At 40.5% G+C, this 27279-nt stretch overlaps 1 long non-coding RNA gene across 2 annotated transcripts in view; it reads left to right on the forward strand.

Annotated features, from left to right (window-relative positions):
- Nucleotides 1-208: 208 nt before the first annotated feature.
- Nucleotides 209-27279, forward strand: part of Gm30489 — a 146979-nt gene continuing 119908 nt past the window's right edge. For both annotated transcript variants that reach the window (XR_873243.2, XR_873245.2), the window contains exons 1-2: nucleotides 209-403; nucleotides 14237-14367. This is a non-coding gene — a long non-coding RNA (predicted gene, 30489). The remainder of the gene's footprint in view (nucleotides 404-14236; nucleotides 14368-27279) is intronic.

A 27279-nucleotide genomic window follows, 5' to 3' on the forward strand; every position in this document is an offset into this window, starting at 1 on the left:
CTTCGTTATGACAGAAAGCCCAATGACCAAGTATCTTTCCCACAGAATACTTTATCCTGGAAGAAGACCTTTGTAGTCCTTGTTTGACCCATGCCTAGTTTATTCCCACTAAGACATTGGGGTCCAACACCTTGAACAGCTAGAAGGAAGTAGAGGATGGAAAACTGTCAATGGTGACTGAGGTCTGTTTTTTTTTTTCTTTCAGCAACATAAAACTACAGCCATTCACGAAATGAGGTGAACAGTCACCTCTGAAGGGATCACAACAGAACATAAGCTGCCAGTCCTTGTTGTATTAGGATGTCACTTATTATCCCCATACGTACCAATAGGAACCTTAGAAGAAAAAAATGAGGAGAACTTCACACATGGAAGGAGAGCATGAAAAAAATCCAGCTGTGAGGTAAAGATTTCTTCCACAGAAATGAACCCAGAGTGTCACAGAGGTATTGTGGAAACAAACAAATGTCTAGTGTCCAAACTGGGTGATCCTGAATCGGAGGTACTAGAAATATTGAAACAGTCCAACAGCATCATTTAGATCCATTTTGTGAAAAGCTTTTGTCCTACAAAATAACTCCTAGCAATGCGTAATGTTCTCAGAGCAAGGTGACTATCTCACTGTGGCTGACAAGCAGGTGGTGAGCCCCAACACTGCCAGGTTTCAGATGTGTGGAGTGCTGTCTTCACATCCCAATCCAGGGATGGATGAGCCTCTCTGTCCCTGTTTGGGCATTTTATTCTCAATTCTTGATTATGCTGGGCGAAACAATGAAGCAAGATGAAAATATGTCTGCATTTTCTTCACAGCCTCATGTCAATACCTAATGTAATTAAAGTTGTTTTATGCTTCTAGCCAACTCACGCATAACTCAGTTATGATAGATTTTGAACTGCCAGTGGTACACATGCCCTACCTCAAGCAGCAGCTGTGATAAAAATGTGCTTTATAGGTAATAAAAGCTCTAAGGTGGCCAGAAGCTGAAAGAGAATAGCCTGTATCCACTCCCAGAAATTTCATCATCAGTTAAAAGTCACCTGCTCGTTATGTATAAAGTCATATCGACAGAGCTGGGCGGGGCTTCCCTGTCCTTCAAGCTCTAAACACAGATTCCATGGCAGCAATGATGCTGAGGGCCAACATCTTTCCAGTTCCTAACTATCTTCCTTTCCTGGCAGCTGGTTATCTGTGCTATTCACAAAGTCGGTCCTCCTGGGTCAGCTTTCTAGTCTTAGTTCCTGGGAGTTCTTTTCACTTCTTCGATTCCATGGTTTCTCCCTTTTTGCAGCTCACCTTTCCTAACTTCCTTTGCTACTTCATTTGAAACCTTCACTTTTATATTCATAGATCAGTAGAAGGCCATCAAGAATCTAAATTGAAAAGGTGGGTGTGTGGCTTGGCTAAACACCAGTCAAGTCTGAAGACAAAACTGCACTAGTTTAGATGGTGTGTGTGTGTGTGTGTGTTTGTGTGTAAAAGAGAGAGACAGATACAGAGACAGAGACAAGTACATACAGAGGCAGTCAGAGACAGAGTGACAGAGAGTTCTTGAAACTCTCTGAGTCCAGTAAGTGTTACCAATATGTGCATAGATGTGGGGCACCCACTGGAGTATGGGAAACCTACTGATGACCACACCCTCAAAAAAAGAATGACTCTCCCTTCTTGAGTAGTTATTACCAGCTGATATCTCCTCAGTATGGGCCAGGCCTTAAGAAAGCTTCTGCCATCTGTGCTGTAATTTTGTCTGGCTTTACCTTGTGCAGGTCTTGTGCCAATAACCAAACTTATGAGTACAATACACCTGTCAGGTTCAGCAGAGAATCTTTCATAGAACTACTCCCCATCCCCTGACTTTCTTTCTGTCTCCCCTTGCACAGTGCTCTGTGAGCTGTGGTGGTGGTGGGGTCGATAGGGATACCTGATTTAATGCTGAACACCCACCCAGTCTTTCATTCTTAGCACTTTGACCAACTCTGTGTTTCTGCACTAGCTGCTTCCCATTGCAAAAACAGCTCCTCTGACCAAGACTGAGAGCAGCCCAAGTCTGTGGGTATAGACACAAGTATTTAGCAGGCAGTTTCACAACATGAGCACTTACCAAAATAACAACAGTAGGTTCTTCTCTAGGGCCTAAGACATCCCCAGAGATGGGCTTAAGTCAGGGTTATAGTAGTAGGTATAGGATTCCTTCTTGTAGAGCAGGTTACAAATTCAACCAGAGAGAAGTTAATTACCTGTTGGAGTCCCTGCAGGTGTCATACAGGGAAGCAAGCCATTGAAAGAGAAAAAGGAAACTCAGTACAGACTGACTTCAACCTGGATAAAATTTCGGAGTCTAATAACAGGCAGATAATTCCCAGTGTATTAAAGCCCATTTAATTTGGAAAAAAAAAAGGTTTCCTGGTGTAATATAATCTCTGGTTGACAAGAAAATGTAATAACACTGAAACTCAACTTGGGGGTACATGCCATTTCTTCCAAGAAGATGAGTTCTAGAGATAGGCTCCCTAGACTAGCTTAAGAGCCTAAGGATCTGGCCTGCTCTCAGCCATACTGATAGTGTAGAGGTCATTTGGGCTATGAGACACCTCTGGTTCTAGTTGTAAGAGCTTGGGGCACCTCTGGCTATAACAGTCACTTAGATTACTAGCCACCTCTGGTCCTGATTGTAGGAGCTTGATATGGCCTGATCCAATATATAAGCTGATCACCAAGCTCTCAATCACTTCTAATTCTCATCTTTCTGGATGGAAGAATAGGTTTTTCATCTTTCCCATCGGAAAGACAACCCTGTGGCTTAACATTCATGGTTTCTCTGGAGATCTGTGAGTACAAGGACCTTGTGATATGCATCCAACAAGTTGCCTAATCAAGCCATCATTGTACCAGTAAGAAGATCTTGGCTAACACATTGGTATTTTGGAGTGCTAGGTCCATTGTTATCTTTTTGACAAGGAAATGATACCCATGAACTCACAGCAGTATGGTTGCTTGAAGACTTTCATCAGTTGATGTGACAAAGTGAATGGAGTACATCCCACAAGGTTGCACTCCTAGGTGAAGAGCTACACCTTGTCAGTTGATGCGGAGTGAGGAAGAATCGGTCTTTTTAGGGACACAGTTCTGTATGGTTTAGTCAATCTGAAGTGGTCAGTCCTGGACATCCATACATATGAGTGATTCTAAGTGTAACAATAATAATTAGAAGAAGAGATCATGAAGAGGAGGAGATGGAAGAGTGGGGAACAGTGTGGGTGATAAAGATATAATACTCATATGCAATGTTTTTAAAACTTTTTTTAAAAGGCCATTGATTTCTTTTTCTTCCTAGGAAACCTGTATAGCACCTTCTGTCACTATGGAAACTAGCCACCAGGGAAGAGGTTTCCTGATCTATTTATGATGTCTCCACATCCCACAGCCAAAGTGTACTGCTATCTCCATCAATAGGGTCTTCCTATGTAGTGATGGTGGCAAAGAAGAGGAATGGCAATAGCCTGAGTAATTTTCAAGTCCTCTAGAGCTTCCCTGACCAATAATGGATAGGGAGGTCTCCTATACCTTGTACTGTGGTTTTTGTTTACTAACCACCCATGCTTTGTAGAAGTAGCATTATTCATGCATGTGGAATAGTTCTATTGCAACTATTTTTGAAAAGAAAAGTTATATTTTGAAATTAGCCTAGATATTAGGGAATTTCCACAATACATATTCATGAATACTTAGTTTTGGTTAACCCACTCACTATTCCTCCTCTGCCCATCTCTCTGCCCCAGCTCTCAATCCTTTAATCCCTAACATTTACTCCTCTTGTTTCGTATTACATATATGCATTCTAAAATTTCCCCAATTATACTTTTAATTGGGTTGTGAGTCTGAGCTGTAGGCTTCCATATGGCTTTTCATACATCCTTACAAACTCTCATGGCCCTCTTTTTTTCAAGTCTTTCTGGCCCATCTCCCCATAGTCCACCTCTCTAACTTTGCTTTACCTACAGTTTATTGTCCTCCTTCTGTAACTATAATCCCTAACAGCCCCTTTCTAGTTTCTTGGCTTCTTTTTCTGTGCCAAGTCTAATCCATGAACAAAACATTTGCATCTGCTTTTTGAGCCCAAATTACTCACTCATTGTAATTTTTTCTTATCCCATCCATTTTCACGTTTTTGGTTTTCTTTACAAATGCATAATACTTCCTTGTGTGTATACTACATTTCCCTTTTCTATTTAGCTGTTGATGGACATCTAGGTTGATTCCATTTTCTAGTTGCTGTGTATAGAGCCACAATGAACATGGATGTGCAAATGTCTCTATAGTAGGATATAAAGTCTTTTTGGTATATATCCCAGACTGTTATAGCTAAGACAATGATAGGTATGGTCCTAGTTCCTTTTTGAGAAATCTCCAGGCTTACTTTCCAGACTATACACAGTATTTTATACTCTTACCCACATTTGTTAGTATTGGTATCATTTCCTATGCTACTGGATCTTTAATTGCGATTGCTTTTCTTTGTTCCTGGGTCAGATCTAGTCCACATCCTGGGTCCACTGCTTCCTGAATATTGTGTTCTTTAACAAGTGTTAGGAGCGGGTGTGGCGGCAGTCCCAAAGGCGCCAGGGACTGTAGCTAAGTCGTATGACTTGCACCTGACTTCCTCATATAAGCCACAAACATCTTGAGAGCTGCGCAGGTGCACCAGGATACCGGTGAATCCAGTTTGATGGAGATATGCCCCTGCTGCCCTGATTAGCTGAAGCTTCGTGCCTGGTGAGGCGGTGTGGCCTGCTGTGCGTGGATGAGAGTATAAAAGGAGTGAGAGGTCCAGGGTTCGGGGGAGATATAAACAAGAAGAATCAGGACTGAATAAACTGCTGTTAGAAGGACTGGTGGTCGTGTCGTTCTTACTGGTCGAGAGCGGACGCGACAAACAAGGTAGAGAGAATGGATGATATGTATCTGTCTCAGCAAGGGTTTCTATGGTGGCTATGAAACACTGTGACCAAAAAGCAACTTGGCAAGGAAAGGGTTTATTTGGCTTACACTTCCCTATCACTGTTTATTATTGAAGGAAGACGGGACTGGAATTCAAAGAGGGCAGGAACATGGAGGGAGGAGCTAATGCAGAGGCCATGGAGAGGTGCTGCTCACTGGATTGCTTTCATTGTTTGCTAAGCCTGCTTTTTAATAATCAGAACAACCAGCCCAGGGATGACCCCCACCCACTAAGAGCTGAGACCTCCACCATCAGTCACTTATTAAGAAAATGTCCCACAGGCTTGCCTAAAGCCTAGATTATGAAGTATTTTCTCCATTGAGTCACCTTTTTCTCTGATGACTCCAGTGTGTGTCAGGCTGGCATAAAACTAGCCAGGACACAGTGTCACCACAAAACAATGACTACCAAGGGTATGGTATTTGTTAATTAATTAAGTTTAACCATTCCATAATAATTTAAAGCATTATATTGTGCAGGACAAAACAATATTTATCTGGTAATTAAAGCATATAAATAAATAAAAAGCAGGAGATAGACTTGCTTTTTTGATGCCTTGCTCTTTCCTTGCTCTTGACAACCTCTTAGCTTAGAGGTATAAACCTTAGGACTGGAGGCTGAGCCATGAAATCTGTTGAACCTCACTGCATTTATTTCCCTCCCTCCCTCTCTCCTTCCCTCCATCTCTCCCTTTCTTTCTTCCTTCAGATTTGCTTTATTCAAGTGTGTGTGTGTGTCCATCCATCTGCCTGTGTCTGTCTGCACTTAATATGGGCTTCACTGTCTCTACTTGACCCTTCTTTCCTAATCAACAGAACAGCCTGGGTCTATGCATTAACATGGAAGTAGGCCATGTGACTTCTCTCCTGAAAAACACTACCATGGTCCTCCTCAGAGTACAAACAAGTCGACCAGATGGCTCTAAAGCTCTATGTAGTCAGATGTCCCATAACCCCTTGACATCATCTTCCATCTTCCCATGTGCTCTGCTCTAGCTTCTTGGACTCCTTAAGGTTGTGAAAATAACCCATATGCTCACTTACTCTGTCCATGCCCTCAACTTATGGTGCACTTGCTAGAGAAATGTACACTTTCTTCCTTATGTATTTACTCAACCCTTGCTTGTTTGCCGAGGCTTTCCTGGACTAGTCCTTCTATGATTGTGCTACTCCCTCTAATGTGGCTTCCAACCTCCCTTTCCCAGCCCTTCTCCTTAATCTTCTTCCATGCACTTAATTCTAAGATAATACACATTTTACTTAACTAAGTTATAATTATCCTTCAATATCTGCAGGAGATTTATTCTAAGACCTCTAAAGACTCCAAAACCTTTCCTGCTCAACTTTCTTCTATAATATGGTGTATATTTGCATAGAAGTTATATGCATTCCCCTATGGTATTCACATCATCTCCAGGTGAGTTATAATACCAAATTTGAGGTAAATATAATGCAAATAGTTATTATACTATGTTGGTTAGAGAATAAAGACACGAGGAAAAGCCTGATAGTGCTCAGTAAAGGTGTGATTTTTTTGAAATTTTTTTTATCCTTGTTTAATGGGCCCTAAATCTTATGGGCATGGAGCAACAGATGGAGGAGAATGCCTCTGTTACCTCATCTGTGTTCTCCTTTGCCAGATGCTCTATAGCTGTAACTACAGAATTATTGAAAATTGACCTTGATAATATGTAAATACATTTCTTTTTGCCAATAATAACATTCAAACTCCTTGAAAGAGACAAACTTTCTGACCTCTTTTAGCTACTGAGAGGTGTCCCATGGGATTTGGTCTCTGTTGCTCTGCAATTTTTACTATCTGTATCTGTAGAGAACTCTAAGACCCCAGAATTAAGAAATTAGAGGGAGTCAGAATAAAGCCAGATAAGTTTTGATTTTACTGTGTAGCCTATACTGGCCTCGGCTTTGGAGTACTCAGCTTCCAGGACTGGAAAATGAACTTTGCTGGTTTCTTCCCAGCAGAAACTCTAGTGACAATGTGATACAGGAGACCTGTAGGAACATGGTTGCTATACGAAAAACAAAAACAAAAACAAAACAAAGGAAGGTCAGAACACTGAAAATGAGTATAAAAACTCCAGCAGATATGAGGAAAGTGATGTAGTTAGAGACAACATAAAGACCGTCCCTATGGACGATTCTCCAGTTAGTCTATAGTTACTGGTGTGAATTAAAACTTTCCTTGTGGAGTGAAAGAAATGTTTGTAAAGTTTTCATTGGTCTCTCAAGCCTAAATATGCTTATTATTATTAAGATTTTACACAAGACTTATGAACATGAGAAATATGAAAAGAATTTCTTTAAGCTTAGGGACTGTGTGAATTGAGTTATTCTGGAAGCTCAGTTTAGCATAAACATGCACTGGCAAGAAATAATATGAATGTAACCAATATGGGAAAACAATTAGGAGTCACATTTACATTCTTGACATGTAAAAACTGACCCTAGAGAGAAAATATATGTATTTTGGTGACAAGATAATGTTGTCACTGATCCAAAGATTATTTTCAATATCTTTTTTTCTTTAAAAATTTTTATTAGATATTTTCTTTATATACATTTCAAATTTGAAATGCTATCCCGAAAGTTCCCCGTACCCTCGACCCCTACCTCCCTATCCCCTACTCCCACTTCTTGGCCTTGGCGTTCCCCTGTACTGTGGTATATAAAGTTTGTAAGACCAATGGGCTTCTCTTCCCAGTGATGGCTGACTAGGCCATCTTCTGCTACATATGCAGCTAGATACACGAGCTCCAGGGGGTACTGGTTAGTTCATATTGTTGTTCCAACTATAGGGTTGCAGATCCCTTTAGCTCCTTGGGTATTTTCTCTAGCTCCTCCACTGGAGGCCCTGTGATCCATCCAATAGCTGACTGTGAGCATCCACTTCTGTGTTTGCTAGGCCCCAGCATATCCTCACAAGAGACAGCTATACCAGGGTCCTTTCAGCAAAATCTTGCTAGTGTATACAATGGTGTCAGTGTTTGGAGGCTGATTATGGGATGGATCCCCGGATATGACAGTCTCTAGATGGTCCATCCTTTCATCTCAGCTCCAAACATTGTCTCTGTAACTCCTTCCATGAGTGTTTTGTTCCCAATTCTAAGAAGGGGCAAAGTGTCCACACTTTGGTCTTTATTCTCCTTGAGTTTCATGTGTTTTTCAAATTGTACCTTATATCTTGGGTATTCTAAGTTTCTGGGCTAATATCCACTTATTAGTGAGTAAATATCATGTGAGTTCTTTTGTGATTGGGTTACCTCACTCAGGATGATGCCCTCCAGGTCCATCCATTTGCCTAGGAATTTCATAAATTGATTGTTTTTATTAGCTGAGTAGTACTCCATTGTGTAAATGTACCACATTTTCTGTATCCATTCCTCTGTTGAGGGGCATCTGGGTTCTTTCCAGCTTCTGGCTATTATAAATAAGGCTGCTATGAACACAGTGGAGCATGTGTCCTTCTTACCAGTTGGAACATCTTCTGGATATATGCCCAGGAGAGGTATTGTGGGATCCTCCGGTAGTACTATGTCCAATTTTCTGAGGAACCGCCAGACTGATTTCCAGAGTGGTTGTACAAGCTTGCAATCCCACCAACAATGAAGGAGTGTTCCTCATTCTCCACATCCTCGACAGCACCTGCTGTCACCTGAATTTTTTATCTTAGCCATTCTGACTGGTGTGAGATGGAATCTCAGGGTTGTTTTAATTTGCATTTCCCTGATGATTAAGGATGCTGAACATTTTTTCAGGTGTTTCTCAGCCATTCGGTATTCCTCAGGTGAGAATTCTTTGTTTAGCTCTGAGCCCCATTATTCAATGGGGTTATTTGATTTTCTGGAGTCTACCTTCTTGAGTTCTTTACATATATTGGATATTAGTCCCCTATCTGATTTAGGATAGGTAAAGATCCTTTCCCAATCTGTTGGTGGACTTTTTGTCTTATTGATGGTGTCTTTTGCCTTACAGAAGCTTTGCAATTTTATGAGGTCCGATTTGTTGATTCTCGATCTTACAGCACAAGCTATTGCTGTTCTATTCAGGAATTTTTCCCCTGTGCCCATATCTTGGAGGCTTTTCCCCACTTTCTCCTCCATAAGTTTCACTGTCTCTGGTTTTATGTGGAGTTCCTTGATCCACTTACATTTGACCTTAGTACAAGGAGATAGGAATGGATCAATTCGCATTCTTCTACATGATAACAGCCAGCTGTGCCAGCACCATTTGTTGAAAATGCTGTCTTTTTTCCACTGGATGGTTTTAGCTCCCTTGTCAAAGATCAAGTGACCATAGGTGTGTGGGTTCATTTCTGGGTCTTCAATTCTATTCCATTGGTCTACTTGTTTGTCGCTATAGCAGTACCATGCAGTTTTTATCACAGTTGCTCTGTAGTACAGCTTTAGGTCAGGCATGGTGATTCCACCAGAGGTTCTTTTATCCTTGAGAAGAGTTTTTGCTATCCTAGGGTTTTTGTTATTCCAGATGAATTTGCAGATTGCCCTTTCTAATTCATCGAAGAATTGAGTTGGAATTTTGATGGGGATTGCATTGAATCTGTAGATTGCTTTTGGCAAGATAGCCATTTTTACAATATTGATCCTGCCAATCCATGAGCATGGGAGATCTTTCCGTCTTCTGAGATCTTCTTTGATTTCTTTCTTCAGAGACTTGAAGTTCTTATCATACAGATCTTTCACTTCCTTAGAGTGATGCCAAGCTATTTTATAGTATTTGTGACTATTGTGAAGGGTTTTGTTTCCCTAATTTCTTTCTCAGCCTGTTTATCCTTTGAGTAGAGAAAGGCCATTGACTTGTTTGAGTTAATTTTATATCCAGCTACTACACTGAAGCTGTTTAACAGGTTTAGGTGTTCTATGGTGGAATTTTTAGGGTCACTTATATATACTATCATATCATCTGCAAAAAGTGATATTTTGACTTCTTCCTTTCCAATTTTTTGGAATCTCCTTTTTGTTGTCTAATTGCTCTGGCTAGGACTTCAAGTACTATGTTGAGTAGGTAGGGAGAAAGTCGGCAACCTTGTCTAGTGATTTTAGTGGGATTGCTTCTAGCTTCTCAGCATTTACTTTGATGTTGGCTACTGGTTTGATGTAGATTGCTTTTATCATGTTTAGGTATGGGCCTTGAATTCCTGATCTTTATTTTTTTATATAATGGATTTTTATATAATGGTTTGTTTATATAATGGATTACGTTGACGGATTTCCATATATTAAACCATCCCTGCATCCCTGGAATGAAACCTACTTGGTCAGGATGGATGAATGTTTTGATGTGTTCTTGGATTTGGTTAGTGAGAACTTTATTGAGGATTTTTTGCATCGATATTCATAAGGGAAATTGGTCTGAAGTTCTCTATCTTTGTTGGGTCTTTTTGTGGTTTAGGTATCAGAGTAATTGTGGCTTCATAAAATGAGTTGGGTAGATACCTTCTACTTCTATTTTGTGGAATAGTTTGTGCAGAACTGGAATTAGATCTTCTTTGAAGGTCTGATAGAAATCTGCACTAAACCCATCTGGTCCTGGGCTTTTTTTGGTTGGGAGACTATTAATGACTGCTTCTATTTCTTTAGGGGATATAGGACTGTTCAGATCATTAACCTGATCCTGATTTAACTTTAGTACCTGGTATCTGTCTAGAAATTTGTCCATTTCCTCCAGGTTTTCCATTTTTATTGAGTATAGCCTTTTGTCGAAGGATCTGGTGGTGTTTTAGATTTCTTCGGGATCTATTGTTATGTTTCTCTTTTCATTTCTGATTTTGTTAATTAGAATGCTGTCCCTGTGCCCTCTAGTGAGTCTGGCTAAGGGTTTATCTATCCTGTTGATTTTCTCAAAGAACCAGGTCCTTGTTTGGTTGATTCTTTGAATAGTTCTTCTTGTTTTCACTTGGTTGATTTCGCCCCTGTGTTTGATTATTTCCTGCTATCTACTCCTCTTGGGTGAATTTGCTTCCTTTTGTTCTAGAGCTTTTAGGTGTGTTGTCAAGCTGCTAGTGTGTGTTCTCTCTAGTTTCTTTTTGGAGGCTCTCAGAGCTATGAGTTTTCCTCTTAGAAATGCTTTTATTGTGTCCCATAGGTTTGAGTATGTTGTGGCTTCATTTTCATTAAACTCTAAAAGGTCTTTAATTTCTTTCTTTATTCCTTCCTTGACCAAGGTATAGTTTCCACGTGAACGTTGGCTTTCTATTATTTATGTTGTTATTGAAGATCAGCCTTAATCCATGGTGATCTGATAGGATGCATGGGACAATTTTAATATTTTTGTATCTTTTGAGGCCTGTTTTTTGACCAATTATATGGTCAATTTTGAAGAAAGTACCATGAGGTGCTGAGAAGAAGGTATAACCTTTTGTTTTAGGATAAAATGTTCTGTAGATATCTGTTAAATCCAGTTGTTTCATAACTTCTGTTAGTTTCACTGTGTCCCTGTTTAGTTTCTGTTTCCACGATCTGTCCGTTGATGAAAGTGGTGTGTTGAAGTCTCCCACTATTATTGTGTGAGTTGCAATGTGTGCTTTGCGCTTTACTAAAGTTTCTTTAATGAATTTGGCTGCCCTTGGATTTGGAGCATAGATATTCAGAATTGAGAGTTCCTCTTGGAAGATTTTAACCTTTGATTAGTATGAAGTGCCCCTCCTTGACCTTTTTTTTTTTTTTTGACAACTTTGGGTTGGAAGTCGATTTTATTAGATATTTGAATGGCTACTACAGCTTGTTTCTTCAGACCATTTGCTTGAGAAAATGTTTTCCAGCCTTTCATTCTGAGGTAGTGTCTGTCTTTTTCCCTGAGATGGGTTTCCTATAAGCAGCAAAATGTTGGGTCCTGTTTGTGTAGCCAGTCTGTTAGTCTATGTATTTTTATTGGGGAGTTGAGTCCATTCATATTAAGAGATATTAAGGAAAAGTAATTGTTGCTTCCTAATTTTTTTGTTGTTAGAGTTGGCATTCTGTTCTTGTGGCTGTCTTCTTTTAGGTTTGTTGAAGGATTACTTTCTTGCTTTTTCTAGGACGTCGTTTCTGTCCTTGTATTGCTTTTTTTTTTTTTTTTTCCTTTTTTTGTTATTATCCTTTGAAGGGCTGGATTCATGGAAAGATAATGTGTGAATTTGGTTTTGTCGTCGAATACTTTGGTTTCTCCACCTATGGTAATTGAGAGTTTGGTTATAGTAGCCTGGGCTGGCATTTGTGTTCTCTTAGTGTCTGTATAACATCTGTCCAGGATCTTCTGGCTTTCATAGTCTCTGGTGAAAAGTCTGGTGTAATTCTGATAGGTTTGCCTTTATATGTTACTTGACCTTTTTCCCTTACTGCTTTTATTATTCTGTTTTTATTTAGTGCATTTGTTGTTCTGATTATTGTGTGTCGGGAGGAATTTCTTTTCTGGTCCAGTCTATTTGGAGTTCTGTAGGCTTCTTGTATGTTCATGGGCATCTCTTTCTTTAGGTTTGGGAAGTTTTCTTTTATAATTTTGTTGAAGATATTTGCTGGCACTTTAAGTTGAAAATCTTCATTTTCATCTACTCCTATAGTCTGTAGGTATGGTCATCTCATTGTGTCCTGGATTTCCTGGATGTTTTGATTTAGGATCTTTTTGCATTTTGCATTTTCTTTGATTGTTGTGCCAATGTTCTCTATGGAATCTTCTGCACCTGAGATTCTTTCTTCCATCTCGTGTATTCTGTTTGTAACGCTTGTATCTATGGTTCCAGATTTCTTTCCTAGGTTTTCCATCTCTAGCATTGCCTCACTTTGAGTTTTCTTTATTGTGTCTACTTCCCTTTTTAGGTCTTGTATGGTTTTGTTCATTTCCATCACCTGTTTGGATGTGTTTTTCTTTAAGGACTTGTAACTCTTTAGCAGTGTTCTCCTGTATTTCTTTAAGTGAGTTATTAAAGTCCTTCTTGATGTCTTCTACCATCATCATTAGATATGCTTTTAAATCCGGGTCTAGCTTTTTGAGTGTTTGGAATGCCCAGCACTGGGTGAGGTGAGAGTGCTGCGTTCTGATGATGGTGATTGGTCTTTGTTTCTGTTAGTAAGATTCTTATGTTTGCCTTTAGCCATCTGGTAATCTCTGGAGTTAGTTGTAATAGTTGTCTCTGGTTAGAGCTTGGTCCTCTTGTGATTCAGTTAGCCTCTATCAGCAGACCTGGGACACTAGGTCTCCCCTAAGTTTCAGTGGTCAGAGCACTCTCTGCAGGCAAGCTTTCCTCTTGCAGGAAAGGTGCACAGATATCTGGCATTCAGTCCTGCCTCCTGGCAGAAGATGAAGCCTGAAACAGGGCCTGACCCAGAAGCTGTGTCTCTTTGGCCTGGCCCAGAAGCTGTTATCTTCTGTAGTCCACACTCTCACCTTCACACACTATTCTAGGAGGGATCTGGGAACCAAGGTGCCTCCCCCAGGTGCTCCGGCAATGCCCTCCCAGTTGGGGTGGATAATTCTCCTCTGGCAGGGAAGGTGCAGATGTCTGAAGCCAGAATCAGGGTCTGCCTCAGAAGTTGTCCTCTAGGGACCTTGGGGGTGTCTGCGGACTCTGCGCCCAGGTGACTCGGTGCTGGCATTGACCAGAAGGGACTTGTGACCCTGGTCAGGCTGGGTTTTCTGCTTCCCTAATGCTGTCTCAGGTCCCATGCGATTGGAATGAAACAGAAGTTGTGTTCCACTTGTCAATGGTCCTAAAATCGTATGGAGAGTCCTCTAGGGTCCTTGGGGGTGTCCGCCAACTCCGCGCCCAAGGTGACCCAGTGCTGGTGCCAACCAGAAGGGCTCTTTTCAATATATTGAAAATTTTATAGGACTTGATTTATATACCTGAATGTATATAAGGAGTGTAAAAGAGGCTTTTCTTTTGAGTAGCATTAAAAGACTTGAACAACCTCACATTCGAGATAAACCCTACAAAGTTTTAACACATGTAGAACATATATTAAAAACCTTCAGTTATTTGACTAATTAAACCAGTTTACACTGGAACTAACCCTTGTGTACATAGGTGCTTTAAGATATTCTTCATTTACTACAATCCATTTTAAACACATACATGAAGTCACACTGAAGAACACTCTTTGTTTGCATGTATGTCATTTGATAAGACCTTAATGCTCACCCTTCCTTTTGGCATTACGAAGGGATTCAGTATCGAGAAACCCTGTGAGCAATGTGAGAAAGCTTTCATTTTGTTTCTTTCAGTTCCTTTGAATACATGAACAGACTCACAATGGAGAGATATCTTGAAAATGCAAATGACAGGGCAAAGTCTTCCCTGTTCACAGTTTCTTTAATCACCAAGAGAGGACTCACAGTGGAAAGGAAACATATAGGTAAGCAACATGGGAAACATTTTCTTCTTTGAGTGGTTGTAAAGTCATGGACGGATTTTTATGCATGAGGAATCCTATAACTGTGAGGAAGCCTTTACTCATTCTAATTTAAAATACATGATAGGGCTCATCCTGGAAAGAGCTCCTGAGAATAGAATATGGGGATATCACCTTATCTTATGACTTCTCACAAACCTGTCAAAGTTGGTGGAAATACCTCTAGTCACTGAAATAACAAAAAGAGACAAATGAGCTGTGATTACAAACCTTGAACACAAGAGACATGTCAGTTCTTTCATTTGGTTTATGCCCAAGACTACCTCCAGCACCAAACGTTCTAAATGTGTAAGTACATAACAAAAGTTTCCAGTTGGGACAAGTCTTAAAAAGAAGTCCATAATGGTCAGTAAAGTGGACCATCGATCCAGAATGAGCACTGAAGTCCCCTGATAACTTTTACTAAATAGGAATAGACTTGAAGTGAGAGCATCACCACCATTATCTGTCCCTGCCACGGAGAATCGTCTTTCTGGGTGTATTTATGTACTCACATTTGATACGTGATCAAGGCCTGCTAAGAGATGGATGTTGATTTTGATTTTTTTTAAAAAAAACATTTGATTCAAGACAAAATACTGGGCTAGCACCAGAATTTTTTCTGCCTTTATTGAATATCATGTGATGTCTCTCAGTCTCTCCTAGCATTGTGGAATAAATAAATAAATAAGCAGCACAAGTTTGGGGGCTTGTTGGTTTGTGACAGGTTAACTCATGGAATGGCCAGAGAAGCCAAGTAATCTTATCTGATTCTTAAGTATTAAGCAAAGAACTGATTTGGGTATGCCTGTAACTTTAATTTTTTCAAACCTTATTTTTAATGATGGTCCTCAAATGCTTTAACCTCGCTTCTAGTCTACCACTCCCCAGAGGTAGTGGAAAAGAAAGGATACAAGGGGAAGTAGACCTGTTCAGAAATGGTTCTTTGGAGCAAATCTCATTTGTGTCAGGAAATCAGCAGGTCAGTTTACAGGAGTTAGTAGCAGCAGCTCCGTCTACTCTTAGACACTTCCTGATATACCAGCAGTCCAGCTTGGCAGAGGCAGGATAGCACACAGGAATCAGCAGCAGTGGCACTACCTAGCAGAGATTGCCAGGCCAAGCATCAGTATGAGTCAGCAGGAGGGACCAAGGCCAACAGGAATGTCGGGGAAGTTCTCAGCTATGCCTCTCTCATCAAAGCACAGATCAGTCCAATAAGCATTGCACAGCTAGCTCTATAAGCAAGCCAAACTCAGCCTCTACCACTGTCCATCGAGTCCTTTACATTATGTTATATTATATTTTATTTATTAATCACTTTATTTGTTTATTTATTTCAAATGTTATCCCCCTTCCCAGTCTACCCTCCACAAACACTCCACCCCTCTCCCTCCCCTTTGCCTCTAAGAGGGTGCTCCCCCAAACCCAGTCCTGCCTCACCCCTCTCACATCCCCCTTCCCTGGGGCATCAAGCCTCCACAGGACTAAGCACCTCCCTTCCCACTGATGCTAGATGAGGCAATCCTCTGCTATGTATGTAGCAGGAGCCATGGACCGGCCCAGGTATACTCTTTGGTTGGTAGCATAGTCCCTGGGATCTCTGAGGGGTCCAATTAATTGATACTGTTGTTCTTCCTATGGGGTTGCAATCCCTTCAGCTCCTTTAGCCCTTCCCCTAATTTTTCCTAGACTCAGTCCAATGGTTGGCTGTGAGTATTTGCATCTGTCTTAGTCAGGTGCTGGCAGAGCCTCTCAGAGGACAATTATGTCTTTTTTATACTCCCTCCAAACATCACATGTCCTCCACAGGCCTTGCCTCAGCATGTGAGTCTATCTCAGCTGACTTCACTCTGCCAATAAGCCCAAATCCACAGAAGTGACAAGAAACTGCAGCACACCACCAGAAGTTTTTTGGTGTGCTTTCTCTCTGTAGAGTCTCAACTACACAATGTAAATGGATCAATACATGCATATGATTAGCAAAGAATCCTTTTTTTACCTGCCCTTTCATGTGCTTGTTTTAGCAGAACATCCTTTCTCCTGTGTCTGCTTCAGCAAAAACATTCCTTAATGAGTCTGCCTTAGTCTTTCACCTGTCTGCTTCAGTGAAATATGCTTCACGTGTTTGCCTTAGCAAAACACCATCCAACACAGCTGACTTTCCAACAAACCCTTAAGCTTTCACTTCATATACCCATAAATAGCCATACGAGATTTAAAGTGATGTATGTTGTCTTATTTAGAATATATCTGATAGGAGTTATTTAATTATGACTTGTTATGATGAAAATTTAATCCTTAATTTATAAGCTTTTAAGTCAATGTTTATTGTACCACTAATGATGTCATGGAGTCAGCCTTGATGGTGGTAATTGGGTACAAATAAATATACTGGTAAAGGGATTGGCTATCTATACAATATACATATATGTGTATACACATATGATTATCATGCAACCAATAAAAAACCAAAATCATATTACTTGCTAGATAACAGGTAGAACTGGAGATCATCTTGTTAAATGTAATAAACCAGACTCTGAAAGACAAGTACTAAGTTTTCTCTCATTCATAGAATCAGAAACAAAACCAAGAAAGCTTACTCTCTCATTTTGCAAGTCATATCTGCATACACTTGCTGTTATATTTGTGCCATGGTACATCTTTGCACCTTTGTAGATAAAAGATAACAATATTTGTAGATGTCATTCTTAGGCTGGCACAGCTAGCAGTAACTGCATTATCCTCAGAGTGATGGTGAACTATCCAGAGACTGAATCTACTTTCAAGTCTTCATTTCCTCATCAGAGTCCCCCCCAGATCTCAGCACAGTGTCTAATGCCACCTGACAAAAAGGGAAGTGGCAGGAAGAAAAATGATTATTTAGCAAAATTTGCAAATATCTGGGATCATATGAGATTGACACTAGGGCTCACCTAAGGATTTGGAAGGGTATTGAATGGTAAAGAGTCTCAGAGCATGAATTTGGAAGCTTCATGGTTTACCTTCTCAGAAGTGTCAGCAGTGAGGCCTCTCCTCCTGCACATGACATTGAGAGCATCTCTAACTATCACCATTTACTTGCTGGCCCTCTTATTTAACACCCCGAGAATCTAACAAAATATTTTGCATTCTCAGTAAGTCCTTGGCCTTTGTGACAAACACGCACAAGTGGTATGCACTATAAGACATTCACTCTGTTTCTGTAGTGTCAGGAGGAGAACTGAAGAATTCTTTTCCACATAGAAAAGAATCTGTACATTATTAATCTGTGCAATAAATGAGATGAAATTAAATTCACCCTGCCTCTAATTGAGAACTCTTTACATATAAAGACATATATAGACAATGCAGAAAAAAATTTGGACTTCATCTTCAGAGCCCAGGATTTCTTTCTGTCCAAAGTTAGTATTGTTTGGTGACCTTTCTGGTTGATATTACTGTTGTGCTCTGCACTGTCTGTCTCGGTCCCTTCTAGGCAGGTGATGCATATGATTCTAGTGTCCTTTCCAAGAATTTCATCAACACGTTCACATGCATACACAAGAATGCCAAAGTCTACAGGAACTGTGCAGGTGAGGCAGAGGCTAAGAACCCTTCCTGGCTGCCAGGAGAAGGTAAATGTGAATGAAGAGACCTCAGTGAGTCCATGTGTCAGGGCAGCAAGGCTGAAAGAGCATGTCACAGGTCCTTCGGTCCTTATTAAGTGGCATCCTTGTATTTAACACTCAATAATATAGTTCCAGGTATAGTTTTCAGATGTAGGAAGCTTCTTTCTATTTCAAAATTTATTTACTTACTTACTTACTTATCTATCTATTTATCTATCTATCTATTTATTTAATGTATGTGAGTACACTGTCGCTGTCTTCAGACACACTAGAAGAAGGCTGGGGTCCCGTTAGAAATGGTTGTGAGCCACCATATGGTTGCTGGGAATTGAACTCAGGACCTCTGGAAGTGCAGTCAGTGCTCTTAACCCATTTTTCCAGCCCAGGAAACTTCTTTTTAAGAAAATAATTTTATTTCCTTTCTCTTGACTCCTGCCCACCTACTCTCCTTGAGTCCCCCCCACCCCCACCATCATTTGTGTGGGTGGATGCAGGTAACAGCAGACCACGGCTTGCCCGTAGAGGTCAGAGGACAACCTAGGGCATTGATCCTCATCCTCAAGCTCATTTGAGACATGGTCTCTTTGTTGTTTTATCACTTCATAGCCCAGACTAGCTTCTAAGGATTCTTCTGTCTCAGCATCCCAGCTCCCTGTAGTCCTTCTGGGATTAGACTTGCTCAGGCCTCTGTGCCCAGCTGTGTGTGTGTGTCTGTGTGTGTGTGTGTGTCTGTGTGATTTACTCAGTGAGCCAACTCCCTGCTAAAAAGCTTCTAATCATTGCATCATTTCCTTGAATTCATATTTCTCTGCGAGCATGAATCCAGAAATTGTAGGCATCTACATTTCACCCTTAACGAGGCATCTGTGTATCTGCAATGGCATCCTCTTACTTTCTCAAAAAGCTGTGTCAGAGAAGGCAGGATGAAATTTGAACCCGTACTCATTCAGGGCAAGGCAGACGTTTCCTGTGCTCTGGGAAGATAAAGGACCCGGACAGTGGAGTTTATATCATAAGCCCTAAGTGCTTTATGATTCCCTGAACAGCAGCTCATTTCTGTGACCCTCAGTAGCACAATAGAACTGCTGAGCCAGCTCAGCTCTGTGCAATGGTACACCCTTTACCACTCCCTGGGGGGTAAAGCATGAAATACATGCTCCCCAAGGACCAAGGTTGAAGAACAAACAAACCCTTTCGACAATTCTAAGAACAACATAATACTTCAGGTGCTTAGCTATTTAGTAGGGGACAGTTTGGTTACCCTACCTCTTATTAAAAGTTTTGCTACTATTGCATAGTGACCATTGTTGGGCCCAGGTTTCCTCACTGCTGTCTTTTTCTGGCTTAGTACTGTCCCCATTCCACAGAAGAATTACTACCACATCTCATGGTAGTAAGCAGTGGATCCTCCATTACATTTTTTTTCCATTTTTTATTAGGTATTTCGCTCATTTACATTTGCAATGCTATACCAAAAGTCCCCCATAGCCACCCACCCCCTCTCCCCTACCCACCCACTCCCCTTTTATGGCCCTGGCGTTCCCCTGTACTGGGGCATATAAAGTTTGCGTGTCCAATGGGCCTCTCTTTCCAGTGATGGCCGACTAGGCCATCTTTTGATGCATATGCAGCTAGAGTCAAGAGCTCCGGGGTACTGGTTAGTTCATAATGTTGTTCCACCTATAGGGTTGCAGATCCCTTTAGCTTCTTTGGTACTTTCTCTAGCTCCTTCATTGGGGGCCATGTGATCCATCCAATAGCCGACTGTGAGCATCCGCTTCTATGTTTGCTAGGCCCAGGCATACTCTGACAAGAGACAGCTATATCAGGGTCCTTTCAGCATAATCTTGCTAGTGTATGCAATGGTGTCAGCATTTGGAAGCTGATTATGGGATGGATCCCCGGATATGGTAGTGTCTACATGGTCCATCCTTTTATCTCAGCTCCAAACTTTGTCTCTGTAACTCCTTCCAAGGGTGTTTTGTTCCCACTTCTAAGGAGGGGCATAGTGTTCACACTTCAGTCTTCATTTTTCTTGAGTTTCATGTGTTTAGGAAATTGTATCTTATATCTTGGGTATCTTAGGTTTTGGGCTAGTATCCACTTATCAGTGAGTACATATTGTGTGAGTTCCTTTGTGAATGTGTTACCTCACTCAGGATGATGCCCTCCAGGTCCATCCATTTGGCTAGGAATTTCATAAATTCATTCTTTTTAATAGCTGAGTAGTACTCCATTGTGTAGATGTACCACATTTTCTGTATCCATTCCTCTGTTGAGGAGCATCTGGGTTCCTTCCAGCTTCTGGCTATTATAAATAAGGCTGCTATGAACATAATGGAGCATGTGTCCTTCTTACCAGTTGGGGCATCTTCTGGATATATGCCCAGGAGAGGTATTGCTGGATCCTCCGGTAGTACTATATCCAGTTTTCTGAGGAACCGCCAGACTGATTTCCATAGTGGTTGTACAAGCCTGCAATCCCACCAACAATGGAGGAGTGTTCCTCTTTCTCCACATCCACGCCAGCATCTGCTGTCACCTGAATTTTTGATCTTAGCCATTCTGACTGGTGTGAGGTGGAATCTCAGGGTTGTTTTGATTTGCATTTCCCTGATGATTAAGGATGTTGAGCATTTTTTCAGGTGCTTCTCTGCCATTCGGTATTCCTCAGGTGAGAATTCTTTGTTCAGTTCTGAGCCCCATTTTTTAATGGGGTTATTTGATTTTCTGAAGTCCACCTTCTTGAGTTCTTTATATATGTTGGATATTAGTCCCCTATCTGATTTAGGATAGGTAAAGATCCTTTCCCAATCTGTTGGTGGTCTCTTTGTCTTATTGACGGTGTCTTTTGCCTTGCAGAAACTTTGGAGTTTCATTAGGTCCCATTTGTCAATTCTCGATCTTACAGAGCAAGCCATTGCTGTTCTGTTCAGGAATTTTTCCCCTGTACCCATATCTTCAAGGCTTTTCCCCACTTTCTCCTCTATAAGTTTCAGTGTCTCTGGTTTTATGTGAAGTTCCTTGATCCACTTAGATTTGACCTTAGTACAAGGAGATAAGTATGGATCGATTCGCATTCTTCTACATGATAACAACCAGTTGTGCCAGCACCAATTGTTGAAAATGCTGTCTTTCTTCCACTGGATGGTTTTAGCTCCCTTGTCGAAGATCAAGTGACCATAGGTGTGTGGGTTCATTTCTGGGTCTTCAATTCTATTCCATTGGTCTACTTGTCTGTCTCTATACCAGTACCATGCAGTTTTTATCACAATTGCCCTGTAGTAAAGCTTTAGGTCAGGCATGGTGATTCCACCAGAGGTTCTTTTATCCTTGAGAAGAGTTTTTGCTATCCTAGGTTTTTTGTTATTCCAGATGAATTTGCAAATTGCTCCTTCTAATTCGTTGAAGAATTGAGTTGGAATTTTGATGGGGATTGCATTGAATCTGTAGATTGCTTTTGGCAAGATAGCCATTTTTACAATGTTGATCCTGCCAATCCATGAGCATGGGAGATCTTTCCATCTTCTGAGATCTTCTTTAATTTCTTTCTTCAGAGACTTGAAGTTTTTATCATACAGATCTTTTACTTCCTTAGTTAGAGTCACGCCGAGATATTTTATATTATTTGTGACTATTGAGAAGGGTGTTGTTTCCCTAATTTCTTTCTCAGCCTGTTTATTCTTTGTGTAGAGAAAGGCCATTGACTTGTTTGAGTTAATTTTATATCCAGCTACTTCACCAAAGCTGTTTATCAGGTTTAGGAGTTCTCTGGTGGAATTTTTAGGGTCACTTATATATACTATCATATCATCTGCAAAAAGTGATATTTTGACTTCCTCTTTTCCAATTTGTATCCCCTTGATCTCCTTTTGTTGTCGAATTGCTCTGGCTAATACTTCAAGTACTATGTTGAAAAGGTAGGGAGAAAGTGGGCAGCCTTGTCTAGTCCCTGATTTTAGTGGGATTGCTTCCAGCTTCTCTCCATTTACTTTGATGTTGGCTACTGGTTTGCTGTAGATTGCTTTTATTATGTTTAGGTATGGGCCTTGAATTCCTGATCTTTCCAAAACTTTTATCATGAATGGGTGTTGGATCTTGTCAAATGCTTTTTCTGCATCTAACGAGATGATCATGTGGTTTTTGTCTTTGAGTTTGTTTATATAATGGATTACATTGATGGATTTTCGTATATTAAACCATCCCTGCATCCCTGGAATAAAACCTACTTGGTCAGGATGGATGATTTCTTTAATGTGTTCTTGGATTCGGTTAGCGAGAATTTTATTAAGGATTTTTGCATCGATATTCATAAGAGAAATTGGTCTGAAGTTCTCTATCTTTGTTGGATCTTTCTGTGGTTTAGGTATTAGAGTAATAGTGGCTTCATAAAATGAGTTGGGTAGAGTACCTTCTACTTCTATCTTGTGAAATAGTTTGTGCAGAACTGGAATTAGATCTTCTTTGAAGGTCTGATAGAACTCTGCACTAAACCCATCTGGTCCTGGGCTTTTTTTGGCTGGGAGACTATTAATAACTGCTTCTATTTCTTTAGGGGATATGGGACTGTTTAGAAGGTCAACTTGATCCTGATTCAACTTTGGTACCTGGTATCTGTCCAGAAATTTGTCCATTTCGTCCAGGTTTTCCAGTTTTGTTGAGTATAAGCTTTTGTAGAAGGATCTGATGGTGTTTTGGATTTCTTCAGGATCTGTTGTTATGTCTCCCTTTTCATTTCTGATTTTGTTGATTAGGATTTTGTCCCTTTGCCCTCTAGTGAGTCTAGCTAAGGGTTTATCTATCTTGTTAATTTTCTCAAAGAACCAACTCCTCGTTTGGTTAATTCTTTGAATAGTTCTTCTTGTTTCCACTTGGTTAATTTCACCCCTGAGTTTGATTATTTCCTGCCGTCTACTCCTCTTGGGTGAATTTGCTTCCTTTTTTTCTAGAGCTTTTAGATGTGTTGTCAAGCTGCTAGTATGTGCTCTCTCCCGTTTCTTCTTGGAGGTACTCAGAGCTATGAGTTTCCCTCTTAGAAATGCTTTCATTGTGTCCCAAAGGTTTGGGTACGTTGTGGCTTCATTTTCATTAAACTCTAAAAAGTCTTTAATTTCTTTCTTTATTCCTTCCTTGACCAAGGTATCATTGAGAAGAGTGTTGTTCAGTTTCCACGTGAATGTTGGCTTTCCATTCTTTTTTTTTTTTTTTTTTTTTTTATTAGGTATTTAGCTCATTTACATTTCCAATGCTATACCAAAAGTCCCCCTTACCCACCCACCCCCACTCCCCTACCCACCCACTCCCCCCCTTTGGCCCTGGCGTTCCCCTGTACCGGGGCACACAAAGTCTGCGTGTCCAATGGGCCTCTCTTTCCAGTGATGGCCGACTAGGCCATCTTTTGATACATATGCAGCTAGAGTCAAGAGCTCAGGGGTACTGGTTAGTTCATAATGTTGTTCCACCTATAGGGTTGAAGATCCCTTTAGCTCCTTGGGTACTTTCTCTAGCTCCTCCATTGGGAGCCCTGTGATCCATCCATTAGCTGATTGTGAGCATCCACTTCTGTGTTTGCTAGGCCCCGGCATAGTCTCACAAGAGACAGCTACATCTGGGTCCTTTCAGTAAAATCTTGCTAGTGTATGCAATGGTGTCAGCATTTGGAAGCTGATTATGGGGTGGATCCCTGGATATGGCAGTCTCTACATGGTCCATCCTTTCATCTCAGCTCCATACTTTGTTTCTGTAACTCCTTCCATGGGTGTTTTGTTCCCACTTCTAAGGAGGGGCATAGTGTCCACACTTCAGTCTTCATTTTTCTTGAGTTTCATGTGTTTAGGAAATTGTATCTTATATCGTGGGTATCCTAGGTTTTGGGCTAGTATCCACTTATCAGTGAGTACATATTGTGTGAGTTCCTTTGTGATTGTGTTACCTCACTCAGGATGATGCTCTCCAGGTTCATCCATTTGGCTAGGAATTTCATAAATTCATTCTTTTTAATAGCTGAGTAGTACTCCATTGTGTAGATGTACCACATTTTCTGTATCCATTCCTCTGTTGAGGGGCATCTGGGTTCTTTCCAGTTTCTGGCTATTATAAATAAGGCTGCTATGAACATAGTGGAGCATGTGTCCTTCTTACCAGTTGGGGCTTCTTCTGGATATATGCCCAGGAGAGGTATTGCTGGATCCTCCGGTAGTACTATGTCCAATTTTCTGAGGAACCGCCAGACTGATTTCCAGAGTGGTTGTACAAGCCTGCAATCCCACCAACAATGGAGGAGTGTTCCTCTTTCTCCACATCCTCGCCAGCATCTGCTGTCACCTGAATTTTTGATCTTAGCCATTCTCACTGGTGTGAGGTGGAATCTCAGGGTTGTTTTGATTTGCATTTCCCTGATGATTAAGGATGTTGAACATTTTTTCAGGTGCTTCTCTGCCATTCGGTATTCCTCAGGTGAGAATTCTTTGTTCAGTTCTGAGCCCCATTTTTTAAGGGGGTTATTTGATTTTCTGAGGTCCACCTTCTTGAGTTCTTTATATATGTTGGATATTAGTCCCCTATCTGATTTAGGATAGGTAAAGATCCTTTCCCAGTCTGTTGGTGGTCTTTTTGTCTTATAGACAGTGTCTTTTGCCTTGCAGAAACTTTGGAGTTTCATTAGGTCCCATTTGTCAATTCTCGATCTTACAGCACAAGCCATTGCTGTTCTGTTCAGGAATTTATCCCCTGTGCCCATATCTTCAAGGCTTTTCCCCACTTTCTCCTCTATAAGTTTCAGTGTCTCTGGTTTTATGTGAAGTTCCTTGATCCACTTAGATTTGACCTTAGTACAAGGAGATAAGTATGGATCGATTCGCATTCTTCTACATGATAACAACCAGTTGTGCCAGCACCAATTGTTGAAAATGCTGTCTTTCTTCCACTGGATGGTTTTGGCTCCCTTGTCGAAGATCAAGTGACCATAGGTGTGTGGGTTCATTTCTGGGTCTTCAATTCTATTCCATTGGTCCACTTGTCTGTCTCTATACCAGTACCATGCAGTTTTTATCACAATTGCTCTGTAGTAAAGCTTTAGGTCAGGCATGGTGATTCCACCAGAGGTTCTTTTATCCTTGAGAAGAGTTTTTGCTATCCTCGGTTTTTTGTTATTCCAGATGAATTTGCAAATTGCTCCTTCTAATTCGTTGAAGAATTGAGTTGGAATTTTGATGGGGATTGCATTGAATCTGTAGATTGCTTTTGGCAAGATAGCCATTTTTACAATGTTGGTCCTGCCAATCCATGAGCATGGGAGATCTTTCCATCTTCTGAGATCTTCTTTAATTTCTTTCTTCAGGGACTTGAAGTTTTTATCATACAGATCTTTCACTTCCTTCGTTAGAGTCACGCCGAGATATTTTATATTATTTGTGGCTATTGAGAAGGGTGTTGTTTCCCTAATTTCTTTCTCAGCCTGTTTATTCTTTGTGTAGAGAAAGGCCATTGACTTGTTTGAGTTAATTTTATATCCAGCTACTTCACCGAAGCTGTTTATCAGGTTTAGGAGTTCTCTGTTGGAATTTTTAGGGTCACTTATATATACTATCATATCATCTGCAAAAAGTGATATTTTGACTTCCTCTTTTCCAATTTGTATCCCCTTGATCTCCTTTTGTTGTCGAATTGCTCTGGCTAATACTTCAAGTACTATGTTGAAAAGGTAGGGAGAAAGTGGGCAGCCTTGTCTAGTCCCTGATTTTAGTGGGATTGCTTCCAGCTTCTCTCCATTTACTTTGATGTTGGCTACTGGTTTGCTGTAGATTGCTTTTATCATGTTTAGGTATGGGCCTTGAATTCCTGATCTTTCCAGAACTTTTATCATGAATGGGTGTTGGATCTTGTCAAATGCTTTTTCTGCATCTAACGAGATGATCATGTGGTTTTTGTCTTTGAGTTTGTTTATATAATGGATTACATTGATGGATTTTCGTATATTAAACCATCCCTGCATCCCTGGAATAAAACCTACTTGGTCAGGATGGATGATTGCTTTAATGTGTTCTTGGATTCGGTTAGCGAGAATTTTATTAAGAATTTTTGCATCGATGTTCATAAGAGAAATTGGTCTGAAGTTCTCTATCTTTGTTGGATCTTTCTGTGGTTTAGGTATCAGAGTAATAGTGGCTTCATAAAATGAGTTGGGTAGAATACCTTCTACTTCTATCTTGTGAAAAAGTTTGTGCAGAACTGGAGTTAGATCTTCTTTGAAGGTCTGATAGAACTCTGCACTAAACCCGTCTGGTCCTGGGCTTTTTTTGGCTGGGAGACTATTAATAACTGCTTCTATTTCTTTAGGGGATATGGGACTGTTTAGAAGGTCAACTTGATCCTGATTCAACTTTGGTACCTGGTATCTGTCCAGAAATTTGTCCATTTCGTCCAGGTTTTCCAGTTTTGTTGAGTATAGCCTTTTGTAGAAGGATCTGATGGTGTTTTGGATTTCTTCAGGATCTGTTGTTATGTCTCCCTTTTCATTTCTGATTTTGTTAATTAGGATTTTGTCCCTGTGCCCTTTAGTGAGTCTAGCTAAGGGTTTATCTATCTTGTTGATTTTCTCAAAGAACCAACTCCTCGTTTGGTTAATTCTTTGAATAGTTCTTCTTGTTTCCACTTGGTTGATTTCACCCCTGAGTTTGATTATTTCCTGCCGTCTACTCCTCTTGGGTGAATTTGCTTCCTTTTTTTCTAGAGCTTTTAGATGTGTTGTCAAGCTGCTAGTATGTGCTCTCTCCCGTTTCTTCTTGGAGGTACTCAGAGCTATGAGTTTCCCTCTTAGAAATGCTTTCATTGTGTCCCAAAGGTTTGGGTACGTTGTGGCTTCATTTTCATTAAACTCTAAAAAGTCTTTAATTTCTTTCTTTATTCCTTCCTTGACCAAGGTATCATTGAGAAGAGTGTTGTTCAGTTTCCACGTGAATGTTGGCTTTCCATTCTTAATGTTGTTATTGAAGATCAGTCTTAGGCCATGGTGGTCTGATAGGATACATGGGACAATTTCAATATTTTTGTATCTGTTGAGGCCTATTTTGTGACTAATTATATGGTCAATTTTGGAGAAGGTCCCGTGAGGTGCTGAGAAGAAGGTATATCCTTTTGTTTTAGGATTAAATATTCTGTAGATATCTGTCAGGTCCATTTGTTTCATAACTTCTGTTAGTTTCACTGTGTCCCTGTTTAGTTTCTGTTTCCACGATCTGTCCATTGATGAAAGTGGTGTGTT

The sequence above is a fragment of the Mus musculus genome, chromosome 13, assembly GCF_000001635.26.
Source record: "Mus musculus strain C57BL/6J chromosome 13, GRCm38.p6 C57BL/6J".
Classification (NCBI taxonomy): domain Eukaryota; kingdom Metazoa; phylum Chordata; class Mammalia; order Rodentia; family Muridae; genus Mus; species Mus musculus.